We start from the raw sequence: 17,249 nt of genomic DNA, 5'->3' as shown, positions 1-17,249 counted from the left end.
ACTGCTACCACTTGATTGCGTTCAAAATGGACTGAAAACGAGTTGTTGCTTTTGCATCCTGCACTACCGGCTGGAGTCCAGGCAGCTGGGGCAGACGCTTTGGCATGGAGTTCAGTTAGTTCCAGCATTCTGCCTCCATTTACACTGCATGTCCTACCGAAGGAGATCGGGCCTTACCGTCTGCCAGACTTTCTTGGCTCTTTTTTCATTTTGCTGCTTTGCAAACTGCGATTTCATCAATTGTGATGATGAGACGCCTTTGCCAAGAAGCCGTTCGCCAGGCATGCAGCTGACCCCTTCCATGCAGTTCTTATCTAAACACCATTGTCTTCATGATTAGTGCTGAAGAATCCACCAAAGAGTGATTAAATCTGGAATCTTTCCGATTTCTAACTTTATCAGTTTGAAAGGTTTACATATTCAGCTTAACTCTTAATTGCCTCATCCATTTCTATGTTAGAGTTTCTACAGCAATGGTCTTGAATCTTGATGGGCAAGAGGGTGAACTGAGTGTCCTTTATTAGTGTCGTGAAATGTTCACTGGTTCGATTGATTGACATCACCCAAAAAGGCCTTTCGAACATTGGGTCCTTCATTTTTACAAAAGCTTGATGCTTATCATAATGTCCACGCACCACTTTCTGCTTCTGAAATGCCTTTACGCTCGTCCAAGATCACCAAATACTTCCATGTGACCTTCACCAAAAATGAAAAGTTCACTTAAAAGAAGATGATAGTGAGCATGACAATGATGATGCTGACGATGACGATGACTGTTGTGTACAAGAGTGCTTCTTCTCGGCGTCCAGAAATATGACCACCATGGACATTTTTAGAAATTAGTTCAAAATAAATGGATAGATTCAGGAGGAAGCCATTTTGAAAACTAGAATGGCACTCCATAGAAAAGATACCTCTGCCAGGCTGAACAGTTTCAATTTTGTATCCCACTGATAGGTCAAATCTGAATCCGGACCTTAACCAAAATCGAATCGGATTGTTCTTGTCACCTACCCAACTCATCCACCTTGTTCTGTCATAACTCATCCAGAACGTTTTGAGATATCCTGCTCACAGACAATCACACAGACAAACAGACAGTGGTGAAAACATAACCTCCATCTATTTTCGGTGGCGGGGGTAATGATAGGCTTAATTAGTAGTTCAACACTTTATCCAGTAAAATGAGTTCGGCAACTTCATGATTGTAAATCATATCTAGTTTAGCTTACGTATCTTCTCCCATAAGATTCCTTGCTTCATGACGGTGTGACTTCAGGTTCAGACCTCATAGGTCATGTTACTTTGTCAGTTGTCTCTTGGTGTCCTTGCCATTCCCATAACAAGTGATCTGTCCTCACATCATTGCCATCCATTGGATATATTTGAACGTTCTTCTTTGAGCATGGCTGGGACTTCAGAGGCATCTCCTCAGCTCCAAGAGGCCCATTGCACACCTCACGTAATAGAATGACATCATGTCGTCTCTGTTTTGCGCACACGTTAAAATAAGCCATTTCTCTGAATCGTGTACAACTTCCCAAGGCATCCATAAGATAGCTATCTTGTGCAGCCTGCGGCTGCTGGTTGCATCATTTTCTGGGGGTGCAGCTGTGCCACTGATGCAGTTCCCCCTGTTACCATTGCACTGGTACTCATTTCGCCAACCTCAGAAGGATGACAAGCCTGGTGTTGGCTTAGTGGTTAGGGTGGTGGCTTGGGATCCTAGGGTCCTGAGTTCAAGCCCCGTTAGCCACTGAATCAATACACCAGGAGGTTGACTCAGCCTGTCATCCTTCCAAGGTCAGCAAAATGAGTACCAGTGTACTGGTAAGGGGGACACTGCATCAGCGGCATAGCCATATCCCAACCAATGATGCAACCAGCAGTCACAGGCTGCACGAGATATATATATATATATACATATATATATATATATATATATATATATATATATATATATATATATATATATATATATATATATATATATATATATATATACATATATGACAAGCTCAATCAGCCCACCTAGTGTTAATTCAACTGTTGACTGGAGCTGGAACTCAAGATCTAAGATCTTAAGCCAGTCACCTTAACCGTTAAGCCAACACCAGGCTTTGTCCGCAAGATGAATGCCCCATGCAAAGGCGTGAACCGTAATCCGCCACTGTCCATTAGCTCTCGGCACAGGAAGGTCAAAACAATTCGTGTCCCAGTTGAGCCTGTTAGCTCTGAGAGGCATAACCTTCACAGGGGAACATACATCAGGAGAGAAAATATGAGACCAAGGACAATTTCGAGCAATTATTTCAAAAACTGGAGGTAAAACAATCAGTATCAATTTTATATATATATATATATATATATATATATATATATATATATATATATATATATGTATATATATATATATGTATGTATATGTATGTATATGTATATATATGTATATGTGTATATATATATGTATCTATCTGTATGTATATGTATATATATGTATATGTGTATATATATATATATATATATATATGTATATGTATATATATATGTATATATATATGTATATATATGTGTGTATATATATGTATATATATGTGTATATATATGTATATATGTATATATGTATATATATATATGTATATTGTATATGTTACAATGATTATTGTATACAGAATATAAAATTACAAATTCATGGCATTGTACTGTGAGTCGGTTGTGTTTTGACATCGAACATTGTGTCGACCAGATCCTTTTCCTGCTTCTGTATATTCACAGTCCCTGTACAAGCCCCTCTGCTTGGTCCCACCAAACGGCTTCAGGACGGTCTCACAATTTTCTTTCAATGCCCCCTGCACAGGAGGTGATGTCATGCCCCAGTGTAAGGCATATGTTTCACTTGCTAATCACTGAACCGGCTTTAGTGAGCGTTCTGCACACATCTGGCCTGGAAACTTAAGGCTTCTGGCCTCTACCCAGCATGTCAAAGATGTTGGCTTTCGCATTGCTTGGGTTAGATCGCTGGCCATCGTCTCGGATATCGTTTTATTTACTTATTTTAATAATGCGAGAGCAGCCCAAAGGTATTAGAACGTGAAAATTTGCAAAGGAGTATTACGGCACACGTTATTACATCATGTCTGGGCAGGATATAGGATGGAAATAATTCCTCCTTTTCCCCTTTTCATTAACAAAGGCTCAGGTTGATGGCAGACATTTTAAAATCATTAGTTATGTTTATTGAAACAATTGATAGTTTCTTCCTCATGATGAAGGCCAATCGAAGACCATTTAAAAAGAAAAGTAATAATTCAAGGCTAAGCAAATGGCAGATTCACTTAGATTATCTATTTATTACTTAGTTAGAAATTGTAAAGTTTTGATCTCTCCCCTCACTCTCCTCTGTATTGTATGATCAAACATGGCTCTTCCCTTCTACTCCCTATTCTTCCTTTTCTATTCCTCTTCTCATAAGTTAATTTTGCCATAATCCTCCCATCTTCCCATCCCTCCACTTTGCCCTCGCCTTCCTTCACCATCTCGCCTCCCCAATCCTTCCTCACCTCCCTCTCTTCACAAATCCACGAGCTGTCCTCTCATTGGTTCACATCGACCTTACTTTAAAACAAAAATGCCTTGTTTATCTGGCTTTGTCATTTCACTTGCATTAAATAAATTGATAAATGATGAATGAGCTTGGAATTATAAACGATTTCTTAGAATCTCCCTCCATTAGAGCTTCATTATGATCATGTCCCAGGGGTCAAACAAGCTCAAAGCATTTTCCATCTGAACACATCACTCATGATGCTGGAATCCTGGGGTTCAAATCCCATATCATGTGTTGAAATGTCCATTTGTACTAATAGTCTTTGAAATTCATTGAAATGTTCACTGACGTCTCTCTGATGTAATGTATAAAGCAGCTCATCCATGAGTCTGAGACACGATCTTAGAGAAAAGAAAAATAGTCGTGGAAGTTACAAACTGGAAGGGGTCCAGCAAGATGTATGGTTCACTCAGGTGAAGATTTGTACTTCGGCTGAAAAAAATGGCACACGAGTCATGGTCGAGCCTTCCAAAGGACAAACCTGGACAATTGCTCGCTCTCTGTGACCGAGATATGGCGTTTTAGGAAAACTTAAGAAGAAGCATGCAATTGGCAAAAGGGTCACTTAGCATGAAGATATGTTTGATTCTCGTGTGATTGTAAGTGAAAATATATTTATTACCCTCGCCAGAAGAGAGGGTATTGCATTTGGGTCCGTTTGTTCCTTGTGAAATTGAAGATTCGCTTGAATCGAAGTGTGACATTTGTCAGGATTGAAGGACTGATTCCAATTGTTTGACGAGCTTGTGATATTTTTTTATGGTCTGAAGAAAGGGAGTCGGCTGCAGCCCACCTGTCTGAAGAATGAGGGATGAAGTTGAAGTTAGAAGGCAGAGGGTGAAGTTATCAGCAAATATATTATAGAAAATCGATTTATCAACTTCTCACCACTAAAGGTTGATGACTTCGTCCAGTCTGAGTGGTGTCCCATAAGCTGCTAATCTTGAGTAGGTATGAATACAGTAACAAGTTTAATAAGAAGCAAGAAAAACGACAACGGTGGACAATGGGGATCTGCCAGGTAAGAAGAATGACGACGGTGTAAACTGGTGAGCAACCAGGCAAGAAGAATGGCGATGGTGTAAATTGGCGAGCTAATTGGTAAGAAGAACGACGATCGTGTAAAATGGCGAGCTGCTAGGTAAGAAGAATGATATCATCAAAGTTCGTTGATCTTGATTCATGGTCGATTGCAAAAAGCTTTTGATCCTTTTCAGAAGAGAGAACGAACGTTCCCCACGACAATAATTGATCATCAGTGGACAGATACAGCCATAATGCCATTTCAACATTTGGGAAACATTCGATCATGTTGGATTCGATTATAATGTGGTACATCCAGACAGCTTGGCTTTCGTCATCTTCCTTCTCAATATTTGAAAAGGACATAAAAGCAACAAATTGCTCCAATTCCTTGGTGGAATCTCCTGTGAGATCATCTGGGTATTTGTGAAAGATTTTTTTATGTCTTCACTCACTTGTGCATTGGACATATTAGGTGACACATTTGTTAGAACACTAAAAGTTTTTTCAACATCCTCGTATTTCCTTATCCTGGGCTCTAATTCAGTTTTCAATTTGTCAATGATAGTTCTGAAGGTATTGACTCTGAAATCCTCTTTGGCACTGAATGTGTGAGCAGTTTCATCATCACAGGTCATTCATCTCATACGGCGTTCAGCTGATTTATATTCTTCGTTATCAGTTCTTTTCATCCCCTGAGCCTCATACTCATCGAATGTGTCCCACATTTGTTGAAGAAGAGTTTCCAGATTCTTCAGTAAGGCTTACACAAGTGGCAATGCAAGCACTTTGCAAGCTTAGACTCAATTTGAACACTTTGCAAGCTTAGACTGCATCTATTGAATGGCTGAAGGATATCACTCCAGACCTCACACAAAATACCTGTCTCCAAAGTTTACATCACATCAATCAGGTTCTTTTATTTACATCTTTTCTGGCTTCTGGTTTTTGTGATTCATCACAATTGATTTTTCTGCAGTGCTTCAATGATGTTGCGGTATCCCAGAACAAGTGCATTTACAGCTTGAGCATTGGAAAACACTAGACAATGAAAACAGTACACTTTCTTTGTTTTCAGTGAATGTACCAGCCATTCTTGCTTGATCATCTATTCGTTGGGCTGCACATATTCAAATAGTGATGTTGTCACTTTACGATTTTGGTTCGGGCACTGACGCTTTGTCAATGAAAACTCTGAATCAAGATTCTGGCAGTCAGGTGGGCCCTTCTGACTCAAATACGCAATGAGATATTTTGACGTGATGTCCCACTCGCCTGGATCATTGGAGAAGTACAATGTTCTGGCATCGGTATCACCATCAGTTGGAACATCTGTAGAGGAATGGGGTGAGCCAACTGCAGCTGAAGAAGTCAAATGAGGCAGGTCCTGTTCTTCATCAGGACCAGGTGCAGGCTGTGCAGCATGTTCACTTGTGCTGGTCGTTGCCTCATTCTCCTGAACTTCTTTACCAGACTTAGGCCTAGTAGTGAAAAAACTTAGAAGAGAGGAAATTCCTTCCGGTGCAGCATCTTGTCATTTAATTTTGTTCAGCCTCCTTCAACATTTGCAACCCTCCTTTCTTTGACATGTTGTTGAATCAATGTATGCACACAGACAGTCTGAAATGAAAACAAGTTAATTTAAACAACCATGATCCATGGGTCAAAAATGTTCCAAAGTTACTCCAACGAATAATATATATACACAGCTCTGGAAAAAAATAAGACCACTCCAAATTTTTTTTTAATCAGCATCTCTACATGTATGGCAGCCATTCCATTCCAGTGTCTGTTGAATTCCAACACAGGCACACCTCATTCTACTTAGTGAGGGACTGATTCGGTGATCACCTGAACCGAATCTTATTTAATAAGGAAAAGTATAAAAACCACTGCTGTGGTCATCACTTTCCTCTTGCAATAGGACCAGCTGGATGGCAAAAACAGTGCTAGTAGTACCTCAAAAGTAATTGGAATCAAAAAAATAACTATTGACCATGCCAAAAGAGTTGAAAAGAGGAGTTTTGAGAGAGGAAAAGAAGGGTTCAATTCTGGCTTTACTGGCAGAGGGATACAGTGAGCATCACATTGCTTCCATCCTTAAAATTTCAAAGACGGCGGTTCATAAGAATAAGGTGAAGTAGCAGACATTGGGGACAACAAAGCTACAGACTGGCAGAGAGCGAAAACGACTTTCCACTGACTGGGATGACCGCCAACTCATTCGAATGTCACTCAACAACCATAGGATGACATCAAATGACCTACAAAAAGAATGGCAAACGGCAGCTGGGGTGAAGTGCACAGCGAGAACGGTTTGAAACGGGCTCCTAGGGGCAGGGCTGAAGTTATGCAAAGCTCGAAAAAAGCCCTTCATCAATGAGAAGCAAAGAAGAGCCAGGCTGAGGTTTGCAAAAGACCATAAGGACTGGACCATAGAGGACTGGAGTCAGGTCATCTTCTATGATGAGTCCAATTTTCAGCTTTGCCCAACAACTGGTCGTATATTTTCAACGGAGAAAATAGAATCAAGCCTATAGACGGAGACTTGGAGAGGCCTACAAGCCACAGTGTCTCGCACCCACTGTGAAATTTGGTGGAGGATCAGTGATGATCTGGGGGTGCTTCAGCAAGGCTCGAATCGGGCAGATTTGTCTTTGTGAAGGACTCATGAATCAAGCCACATAAAGGTTGTCCTGGAAGAACACTTGCTTCCTTCTGCTATGACATTGTTCCCCAACTCTGAGGAGTGGTTTTTCCAGTCGGACAATGCTCCATGCCACACAGCCAGGTCAATCAAGTGTGGATGGGGGACCATCAGATCAAGACCCTGTCATAGCCAGCCCAATCTCCAGACCTAAACCCCATTTAAAACCTCTGGAATGTGATCACGAGGAAGATGGATGGTCACAAGCCATCAAACAAAGCTGAGCTGCTTGAATTTTTTTGTGCCAGGAGTGTCATAAAGTCACCCAACAGCAATGTGAGAGACTGGTGGAGAGCATGCCAAGACGTATGAAAGCTGTGATTAAAAATCAGGGTTATATATATATATATATATATATATATATATATATATATATATATATATATATATATATATATATATATATATATATATATATATATATATATATATATATATATATATATATATATATTATCCCTGTGTTGTAAGAGGCGACCAGGGTTGCGTCAGGAAGGGCATCCGGCGTAAATCATGTGCCAAATCACTATGCAGATCATACGGATGATCCACTGTGGCGACCCCGAACGGGAGCAGCCGAAAGAAGAAGAAGAAAAAGATATATATATATATATATATATATATATATATATATATATATATATATATATATATATATATATATATATATATATATGTATTGGAATAAAAAAAATATTTATATATGTATGTGTGTAAATGTATATATACATACATAGACATATATGGTTAAACTTTACTCCGGATTACAAATTTACCATTTATGCCAATACTAGAAAAATGAAGGCAAAAAAATTTCCAAGCACTTGCCAGAAATAACTATTAATTACATATTTTACTCTTGCGAGTTTAAAATTTACTCCAACCACGTTAACAGGATATAAGGTATTTAGACCCATATAAACAACATTGAACAAAATTATTTACAATATTGTCATCAAAATTGAAATGCCTAAAAAATAATTGAGGGCCTAAGGCCTTATTAGACTATGGATGAATTCAGCCCAGGCTTCCAGGTAAGAAGAACGACAACGGTATAAAATGGCGAACTGCCAGGCAAGAAGAATGACAATGGTGTAAATGGCGACCTGACAGGCAAGAAGAACGATAACGATGTAAAATGACGAGTTGTCAGGCAAGAATAATGATAACTGTGTAAAATGGCGACCTGACAGGCAAGAAGAATGCGTCACCCTTCCGATAAGGATTTTCTTCCCCCACTCTTACTCCCTGATGGGGGGATCCTCGAGCCCGGTAGTCGTGTCAGGCAAAATGATTGATTATTTAGTAACCAGATAAAATAGATTAAAAAAAATTTTTTAGATAAAAAGCAAGAGATATGTCCAGAGAGATTGCCCTGATCTCATGTGTGACATCGATGGCCTCCATCCACTGTTGGGTGAGTAGAAACAGCATGTCCAAGGGGAAGTGACCTGGTCTGAAACCAAATTGATGATCTGAAATGAGGTTGTTGGAGAAAAGGAATGTTCTCATATTAACTGTGAGGATGGATTCCACAACCTTGCTGATGATTGGAAGTAAGCTGATAGGACTGTAGTTGAGGAGACCAGACGGCACGCAGACAAATGAAAAAACATAACATGGGCGTGATGTTAGCATAGCGGCGTGGTTACAGCGATTAGTGACCATGGTAACATTGGCGGCTTCGGGGAAAAATGGAATAAACTTTCACGAACAATGCACGTGTGCAGGAATGTATGGAGGACACAAGGGGTTAGTCACTGATGTGAGTGTTACGGGGACAGTGTGATTTAATAGGGTTGAGTGACGGAGGGTCGCATGGGCGCCATGAGGTTTGTGTACTTCGCGTGCTCAAGAAATCGTCACACCATGCGCTCGCACCTGTAATGTGTGTGACAATGCCACATTTGCGGCCTGCCTTTGTCTCCCCGGGAAACCGGAGGAGGCAACGGCAGGATGACAGATGCAAAATGTGCTTCGTGTGGTGAAGATGGGAGGGTGCTCCGTTCCATCAGGTGGCTCATGTGATCGAGGTCGCTGTCTTGTGTGCGGCATAGTCCTGAACATTGGTCGTCGCGTGGGAAATGAGGAACGTTTGTACACACTCATCTTCACCACGTAATTCACGAGTGCAAAATATGATCATGGGATATGCTGTAGCACCCTCCATCACCCCCAAGGAGGCTTTGGCAGTGTGCAGGACCAGTGACGTATACGATCCCAGGACCTACGTCAGCGACTCGTTACATCCCCGCAGAGAGTCTGGGATAGCCCCAATGATCACAGATACGTTTTTGGTCCACACGAACATACCCACACAGCTGTGATGAGGTTCTGTGTGATCAGCGCCACACGGTTTCAAACCACACCGAGCACCGTGAGTGTGAAATGTGAATTTGAATGTGCGAGATTCAAACCGGCGCCTCCTCTGACAGGTTCTCGAGCTGCCCTTGGAAGCTCTGAGGTACCCCAGAATGACTAACCAAGTAGACTGATAGCCCCTCTCGCCTAATTTACCGGTCTCGCCTAACTTACTTACGGCGGGGTGAGGCTCAGTGAGCCGGCAAACTATACAGAAACATCGATTTTTACGTGATATTCAGATTCCATGGCCCAGCAGCCGAACCACTAATTTGCGACTTCTGGCCGAACCGTCGCTTGTATCGGTCCCAAAATCGATTATGTTGTACACGGGACTCGGCTCTACGATTCAAGGCTGGTCTGGGCTCTCAGATCCTTCTAGAAGTCTGGCTAGCTTCTGTGGACAGCAAAATCCTTTAAGGTAGAATCTGCTTGATTTTACAGTTGGAGGAAGAAGCCGATCCTTCGGAAAAAGGGTCGGGCCTCACCTCAAAGGTGATTTGGTAATCACTGCCATGACGTGCCTATGCCTCGACCGTGATGACCTGTTTTTCCTCCTTTTTACCTCCGCCACCGAAGTTGTGCAGAGGTAATATTTTCAGCCGTGTCTGTCTTTGTCCGCCTGTTTGTATAACTGTCTATGAACAGGATATCTCAAAACTTTGCAGATGGATTCAGATGAAATTTGGTGGACAGCTTGGGTGTGTGATAAGGATGAATCAGTTAGATTTTGGTGAACATCCGGATCCGGATCCGGATACGAGAATTAGTTAAGTGATGCTTCACCATTGAGAGATTGGGCCAAAATGATTCATAGCACGATATCTCAAATAGTTGTGAACGGATTCAGTCGAAACTTTATTGACAGGTTGGGTGTGTGACAAGGAAGAAATTATTCGATTTTGGTAAAGATCTGAAGACATTAATTTTTTTTTTTTTAAAGTGATTCTTCACCATTGAGAGATGGGGCCATAACAATTTACAGTACAGCACGATATCTGAAAAAGTTTGACACGAGTTGTGACAAAACTTGGTGGATTTTATGGTCTGAATCCAGATCCAGTCCATCAGTGGGATTCAAACTGTAAACTGTTCAACCTGGTGGAGGTATGTGCTCCACTGAGTACCATTCTAGTTTATGTTGTGCAGTGATGTTGGCAGATTTCCAAGCAGTTGTTGTTGTTGTTGTTGTTATTATAGTAGCAGAGTATCTACATTCTGGGAAGGTAGAGTTGGCACATTACTTGCTGAAAAAAGTATATCGTCTGTGTTTTGCAAGAAGACTATAGATGTTTGTGTGGTGTGCGTCTTAAAGGTTCGAGATTGTCTCGGGATTGTCCAATAGTAGTTAGGATCTAAAGGGTCTTGGGGGTCAAAATGGTGTAAAGGGTATAATCTCTAAAGGATGTAAATGTCAAAGGGATCTAGAGGCTTCTAAAGTGTCGAAGTGGTTTAAAGGGTCGAAAGGTTTAAAGCTGTAAATGGTCAAGAGTCCAAGCAGTCTCAACATGTCTAACAGATCTAAAGAGAGTTAAGGGTGAAAAGATCTAAAGTGTCTTTGGGGTCAAAAGGGTGAAGGGTTTTAAAGGTGTCCAAAGTGTTGAAATGGTCTTAAAGGTAAGAAGGGTCTAAGGGTTCTAAAGGATCTAACAGGGTCTATATGGTCTTAAAAGTCTTATGTTTCTAAAGGGTGTAACGGGGTATATTGGATCTTGGTGTTCTAAAATGTTTAATGAGGTCTACAGGGTATTGGTGTTCTAAATGGTCCTATGTGTCGAGGAGCCTAAATGTTCCAAAGGGTCTCATAGGATCTATAGGGTCTTCGGAGTCTTTAGGTTCAAACGGGGTATATATGGTCTACAGGGTCTTAAGTGTGTAAGTGTTCTAAAGGGTCTTCGGAGTATTGTCTGAGGGGTCTTAATGGTCTTAAGATTCTAACGGGGTCTAACGAAGTCTGGAGATCTTTGGGTCTATATAGTTTCAAGCGGTCCAAAGTATATAGGTGTCCAAAGGATGTAAATATCTAACGGCATCTTAAGGGTCTGAAATGGTAAAAGGGTCTTCAAAGAGCTAAGGGGTCTCAACAGTCTAAAGGATCTCAAGGTTTAAAAGGTACGTTTGAATAGTACGTAATTAATAGACAGATAGTCCTGGGTTAGTGGCTGGATGTACACTTACTTGCTCCATTTTCTATAGATTATTCATTTTTCTCTGTGCGTTCCCATTTTTGATGCACATATGGATTTCCAAAAGAAGAACAAGTTGATTATTTTTGGAGAACTTTACATCCGGATGAGGATGCAGGAGTAATGAAGTACCTGTGTTCAAACTTTGGCGATTGATCCGGATAACTCCTGGGTCCTCAAAATGAAAACAGCAACTTTGATTACTACGTACAAATAATGAGAGCTAGGGTGAAGTTCATTTGCAGTTGAAAGTGATGAATTTCATGTGAGTTTTAAGATGGCTTGAATGAAGGACAAGAAGCTGATAGTGAACACCGATGTTGTGACCCGTCCTTGTTTCCCTTTTCCGAAGGTCTCCTCTGAGAACACGAGTATCTGCTTAAGAAAGCAGGTGCCTGTTCGAGCGGGCAGGTGCGTGCTCGAGAAGGCAGATGTGCCCTCGAATAAGCAGGTACTGGCGATTGGCAGGTATATCTGCTCGAGAATACAGGTACGTGCTCGAGAAAGCAGGTACATGTTCTGCCCTTGCAATGCCTTATGTGCTGAAAGGCCGATTGCTCGAGGGAAACGATGTTACATTTCTGGACAAGATCCATCAACCGCCGTTTCCAACCGCAGCGTCTGCTCCACACATGTTCCCCGTAAGTAGTTAAAATAGGTTTATTTATTTATTATAATCCTTTAAAAGTATTGCTTTCAACAAAACACAATTCTGCTTATGATTATAGATGCTTGTTTTTTTGTTGGTCGTCAAAATGTTGATAATTATAGACCAAAATGTTGGTCGTCTCTTTTATGATGGGAAAACGAAGGGACGCACATCATTGTAGTCATGGTGACCTCAAGGTGCATTCAAGGTCCTTTTTGGACTCGCACGAATGCCATCCACTAAGCTATGACATCAAATGATATTATGATTAAACTTTATTCATAGGAGATTTCTCACCTATTTCCGAAATTAATTATCATCATCATGGGGAAATTAATTTCCTTTATTTATTTTTTTCATCTTTCCAAGAGGACATTTATTACCCACCGTGAGCTTGAACAGACATTACTGTTCAATCTGTTCTGTAGTAAATCTGAGGAAGTTGTTTTCGTCGATTATAATGAATTGTTTTACACTTTTAAAATTTATTTTACTTCATAGCCGACTCTGATCTCCTTTATTCTGTAGAACGAGGAAATAACTACAAAGTGACCAAAAATATTGTATAAGAAAAGGATGAAAATTTAAGTTTCAACTAGTTTCCACCTTTTAACAAAAGGGAACTTTAAGAAGCTTCACATTTTCTTAAATTTCAAATTGAAGAAAGTTAATAAATGAGAAATCTCATCAGTTTCCATGAGAAATCATATAAGATACATCTCTGGTCTTTCCTAGATTATTTTATTGTTGGAACTACAGTTGGAAGTACAATACATCGCATGCAAAAGCAGAGTACCTGCCCTGCAGGTGATCTTGTTCCAAGCATGCAACATGTTCTTCTTTTTATGTGTACCATTATTTGGGCGGTGTATAGGCAACTGGCTGCTCTGTGTAGGCAAAAAATTAACAACCCGGGTTACGTGCATGAAGCAAAACCATACCCACTGCTTATAATTAAAAACACCTCACAGCACTGGAAAACATGGGGACAAGAATACTGTCCGGTAAATGGGGGAGACTTGTAATACCCTTTTGGGTTGGTTGAGACGAATCCACCTCTGAAACCTTGAGGTGGCACTGATGCTACATGATACACATTTACATGGAGAATTTGTGCCAACCCCATCCCCCTCCCCAAGACCACCGGCAAAGATATAAACACCCATATGCATTAATTGGGGTCATGCTGATCCAATGTAGCAAGTGTGGATGTCATCAGCCCAGAACGGTAGGAAGAGTACAGTGACAAACACACAAACACCGGTTCCTAAATTATAGTAAGGATAGTATTCATGTCATAATCTGGACTGGCAGGGTCGAGGTATGTATACCTTTGTTCGAATCTTGACCCACCTACAAATTGTTAACTATGGCGTTTTCCATGCAAGTTTCAGCATCATTGTGTGTGCCGTCTTTTGAATGGATGTTAAGCTGGCTGTCCCTGCCTGCTGGCATTAGTCGATGGACCTTAAATATCCCATAGTGTCCTTCATGAAGTGATAAAAACACCCAATTTGTTGTTGCTGTTGTTATTGGGGTTTTTGTCAAGGGTCGATTTTTGAAATGTGCACCCATTGGTCAGACAGTTGCCGGACCACACCCACATTGAACGCTTGACTCGCCCCACATTGGTCACGTGACACAACTCACAGCACTCAGAGAGATGATATCGCCGCCATCTTGGTTACTGGTAGGCCGAACACATTAAGCCTATAGGCCTCTGCTGACTATACACTGCCTGGGTTTGTTTTGCTTGTATCAGGTTGTGACCACATTGTGGTCATTTCTCACTTGTTATTCCATAACTTATCTGTTAAAATCACCTTTAATCAGATGTTAGGCCTCAAGCCACAAGTAACTAGGCCCCAACCATTCCCTGGAAAATCCCATAAGAAGGTGGTAACAATTGGGGCCTTTAAAGCAGTATAGTAGTAGTAGTAGTAGTAAATGATGATGATGATGACAGAAATTTGCAGGTAATGTCCATGAAAATTCAAATGAGTTAGGAGAACTTGATATATTCTGTTACTCTGCTATTTGCTTTAGATGGTTATTGCTTAGTAATGTTTATACACGTATGAGTACGGTGCTGACCTCTGTGTACTAGGAAGTGAGTAAGCTTTCCTGGCTCCGTAAGATTCTGCTTTGCCAATTTTTGTAATTCACCAAGCCTTTCATTTTCATTTCTGTAAACGAACACAAAATTTTATTTTGCTGCAAAAAATTTTCATGTACAATGTTTTCATAGTTGGAAAATGTTTTTCTCACTTATAAATTAAACCGTTGTTATGACATTTAATAAATACTTCAAGGAAAAGGTGTAAACACCAGGCCTATGCATTCCAAAAGATAAGTCAATCTTTGGAAGGAGCAATTAGGCTCCAGGGACTTGTATCATCTGGCTTATGTCGCTTAGTGAGGGGACAGGTGCAATATGATGGTTCATATACAAAGAGCTTGACATCATGGTGCAGGTCGGTGCAGACCAATTAGACCAAAGGTCAGCAGAGACGATCTAGGACAGAAACATCACCATTGACAGACCTATTGAAGCATTACATGCAAGCTGTCAAGATCACATGACATTTGTTTGTTCACCCTGTTGGGTTAATGACATCAAACGTTCAGCTTGCCACAAGGAAAGGTTTTAAGAAACCTGTCACATGTGGTGTTTGTTTGTTCTCTGCGATATTAAAACGAGTGAAGCCAAAAGACCCAGCAAGCCATTCTGCTGGTTCCAAACTTTACGACACCACAGCACATGTAGGCCCGAGGAGTTTTGGGCCTTGGAGCAATGTACTTAAAATCAGTATAATATTTGCTGTGCCATCAAGAAAAAGTACCACAATGAACTACCGAACGTTACTTCCAGTTCTTGGACCTCAGGGTCTCCGGGTGGCAGAGCGGGGGTTACTCAACATAAGGCAAGCTGTAGGACCTACAATAAACACAATAGCATTTTCACGAGACCTTGAACAATGACGAATGTAAGCACAACTCGCAGATGTTTTGAGCCACCGCCATTGTTTACAATTCTGGACAAACAGTCTCAAAGCACTTAGAGTCTTTGAGCATCTGATTGCTGCGTCATTGTATCTGAACCAGATTACACAGAGATCCACCTGTGCACCCGTAGTCATGGGGGCTTTGTGGTTTATTTCTTTTTCAAATGCCATATCCTCACGAGATTACAGCTTGCCATCGGTGCTTTATCGATAACGAGACACTTTCCGCTTGCGATGGTTTTCTTCGACGTTTTGACATCACAGCCATTCAGTAAGTAGCAGTTTCTTTCTAAACCAAAATAAACTGTTTTTACTGCTGAGAACACATCTTTCCTGCCATGAGAATCGAATACGTGCCGTTTGAAAAGAGTTCAACATTAAACAATGTGCAGGCGGGATAAAAAAGATTGTTATTCATTCCTAATTTATTTTATTTTGGGGAATTATAGTGATGGTGCCACAGATGTAATAAACCCCCCTCCTGCCTTTGATTGCTTTCTTAACCAATGGCCAGGACTTTTGTAGAGCATGTACAAAAAGTGTTTTCCATGAGTCTTGGCTTGAAATGTGAACATCAATGTAAAACGTTGTTGGAAGCCTCAACACGACCCCTTGGTGAGTTCAACGGGGGTGCTGGAAACTCTCGACACTTCCAGCTGCTTCGTCATCATCCCAATGCATCCCCTCGTGCTTGGCCATAAATGATGGAAAACATCGGGCAAGTGTAAACGACCAAGTCATGCTGACAATTGATGAGATATTTCATTTTTAAAATATCCATTTTACTTTTTGAACCATTGTTCTGAAACATATTTTAATGCCAATAAAGTTACAGTTAATAAAATAGTTTATTCTTAAAGATCCAATTAGTCATTTTGAATGCCATTGCAAGTTTCGACACGAAATACGACAACCAATCTGCCTCTTTGTGACCACTTGACCCCCTTGCTATGTACATTCTAGGCGCGAAGAGCAGCTCTTCATTTTTCTTTGCGATGTGTGAGTTGAAAAGTATCTCATAGACTGATTCCACATGGAAGATGGAATGCTTTATCTGAACCCTCTTCTCTATTCATAACACTTCTCTGTAACTTGATATTCCACACATTGAATGCACTGGTTGGTTGTACAGCCTGGAGATGTATGCACCAAGCAGACCATCACATTCTTTATGCCAATGACTTATGAAAGATGGGGGAGGGGTGGAGTGGGGGAGTGTGTTTCGGGGAGGGGGGCAGTTTGGTCCAAATCTTTATCCCTTTTCAAAACGCTTCGGAGTGAATAACATGTCTCTGATTCCAATGGAATCAGGACTCTCACCCACCATTGGGAAGAATTTGCGACACTGGTTAGAAACGACAGAGAAAAGGACGAACATCTGCACCAAGTTTCCTGCATTCCTTTATGGTTGGGGAAAAAACCTTTTGACTCCCCTTCGTAAACAATCTTCTTGGCAGCTTATTGTGCTGACTTGAAGTGGCTTTGCCTTGTGCCTGAATCTATTTGCCATTATGGGCAAAGGCCAATTATAAAGGGGCTTCTGGGGGATGAATCCTGTGGTGCACATTCGAAATTAAGATTTAAATATGATTAGTGAGGCAAAGTGCAATGGTAACGTTTTGTGAATGAATAAAAATGAGTGAGCACCAAGGGCCTACTTGGGTGCTTTAACTCGAGTTGCTCAGGACAGATTGCTAAGGACAGTGAAGGA

The 17,249-nt window shown here is 40.9% G+C and overlaps 1 long non-coding RNA gene across 1 annotated transcript in view; it reads left to right on the top strand.

Annotated features, from left to right (window-relative positions):
- The window catches only part of LOC147028181 (uncharacterized), a 51,704-nt gene extending 35,343 nt beyond the window's left edge, over positions 1–16,361 (top strand). Inside the window, exons 2-3 of the long non-coding RNA XR_015057445.1 lie at positions 12,237–12,525; positions 14,120–16,361. This is a non-coding gene — a long non-coding RNA (uncharacterized LOC147028181). The remainder of the gene's footprint in view (positions 1–12,236; positions 12,526–14,119) is intronic.
- The last annotated feature ends 888 nt before the right edge of the window (positions 16,362–17,249 follow it).

The sequence above is a fragment of the Eptatretus burgeri genome, chromosome 4 (genome assembly GCF_056783735.1).
Source record: "Eptatretus burgeri isolate ZD-2024b chromosome 4, Ebu_testis_v1, whole genome shotgun sequence".
In the NCBI taxonomy this organism is placed as follows: Eukaryota; Metazoa; Chordata; class Myxini; order Myxiniformes; family Myxinidae; genus Eptatretus; species Eptatretus burgeri.
The sequence above is the reverse complement of the archived record's forward strand: the minus strand, read 5'-3'. Positions and strand labels throughout refer to the sequence as shown.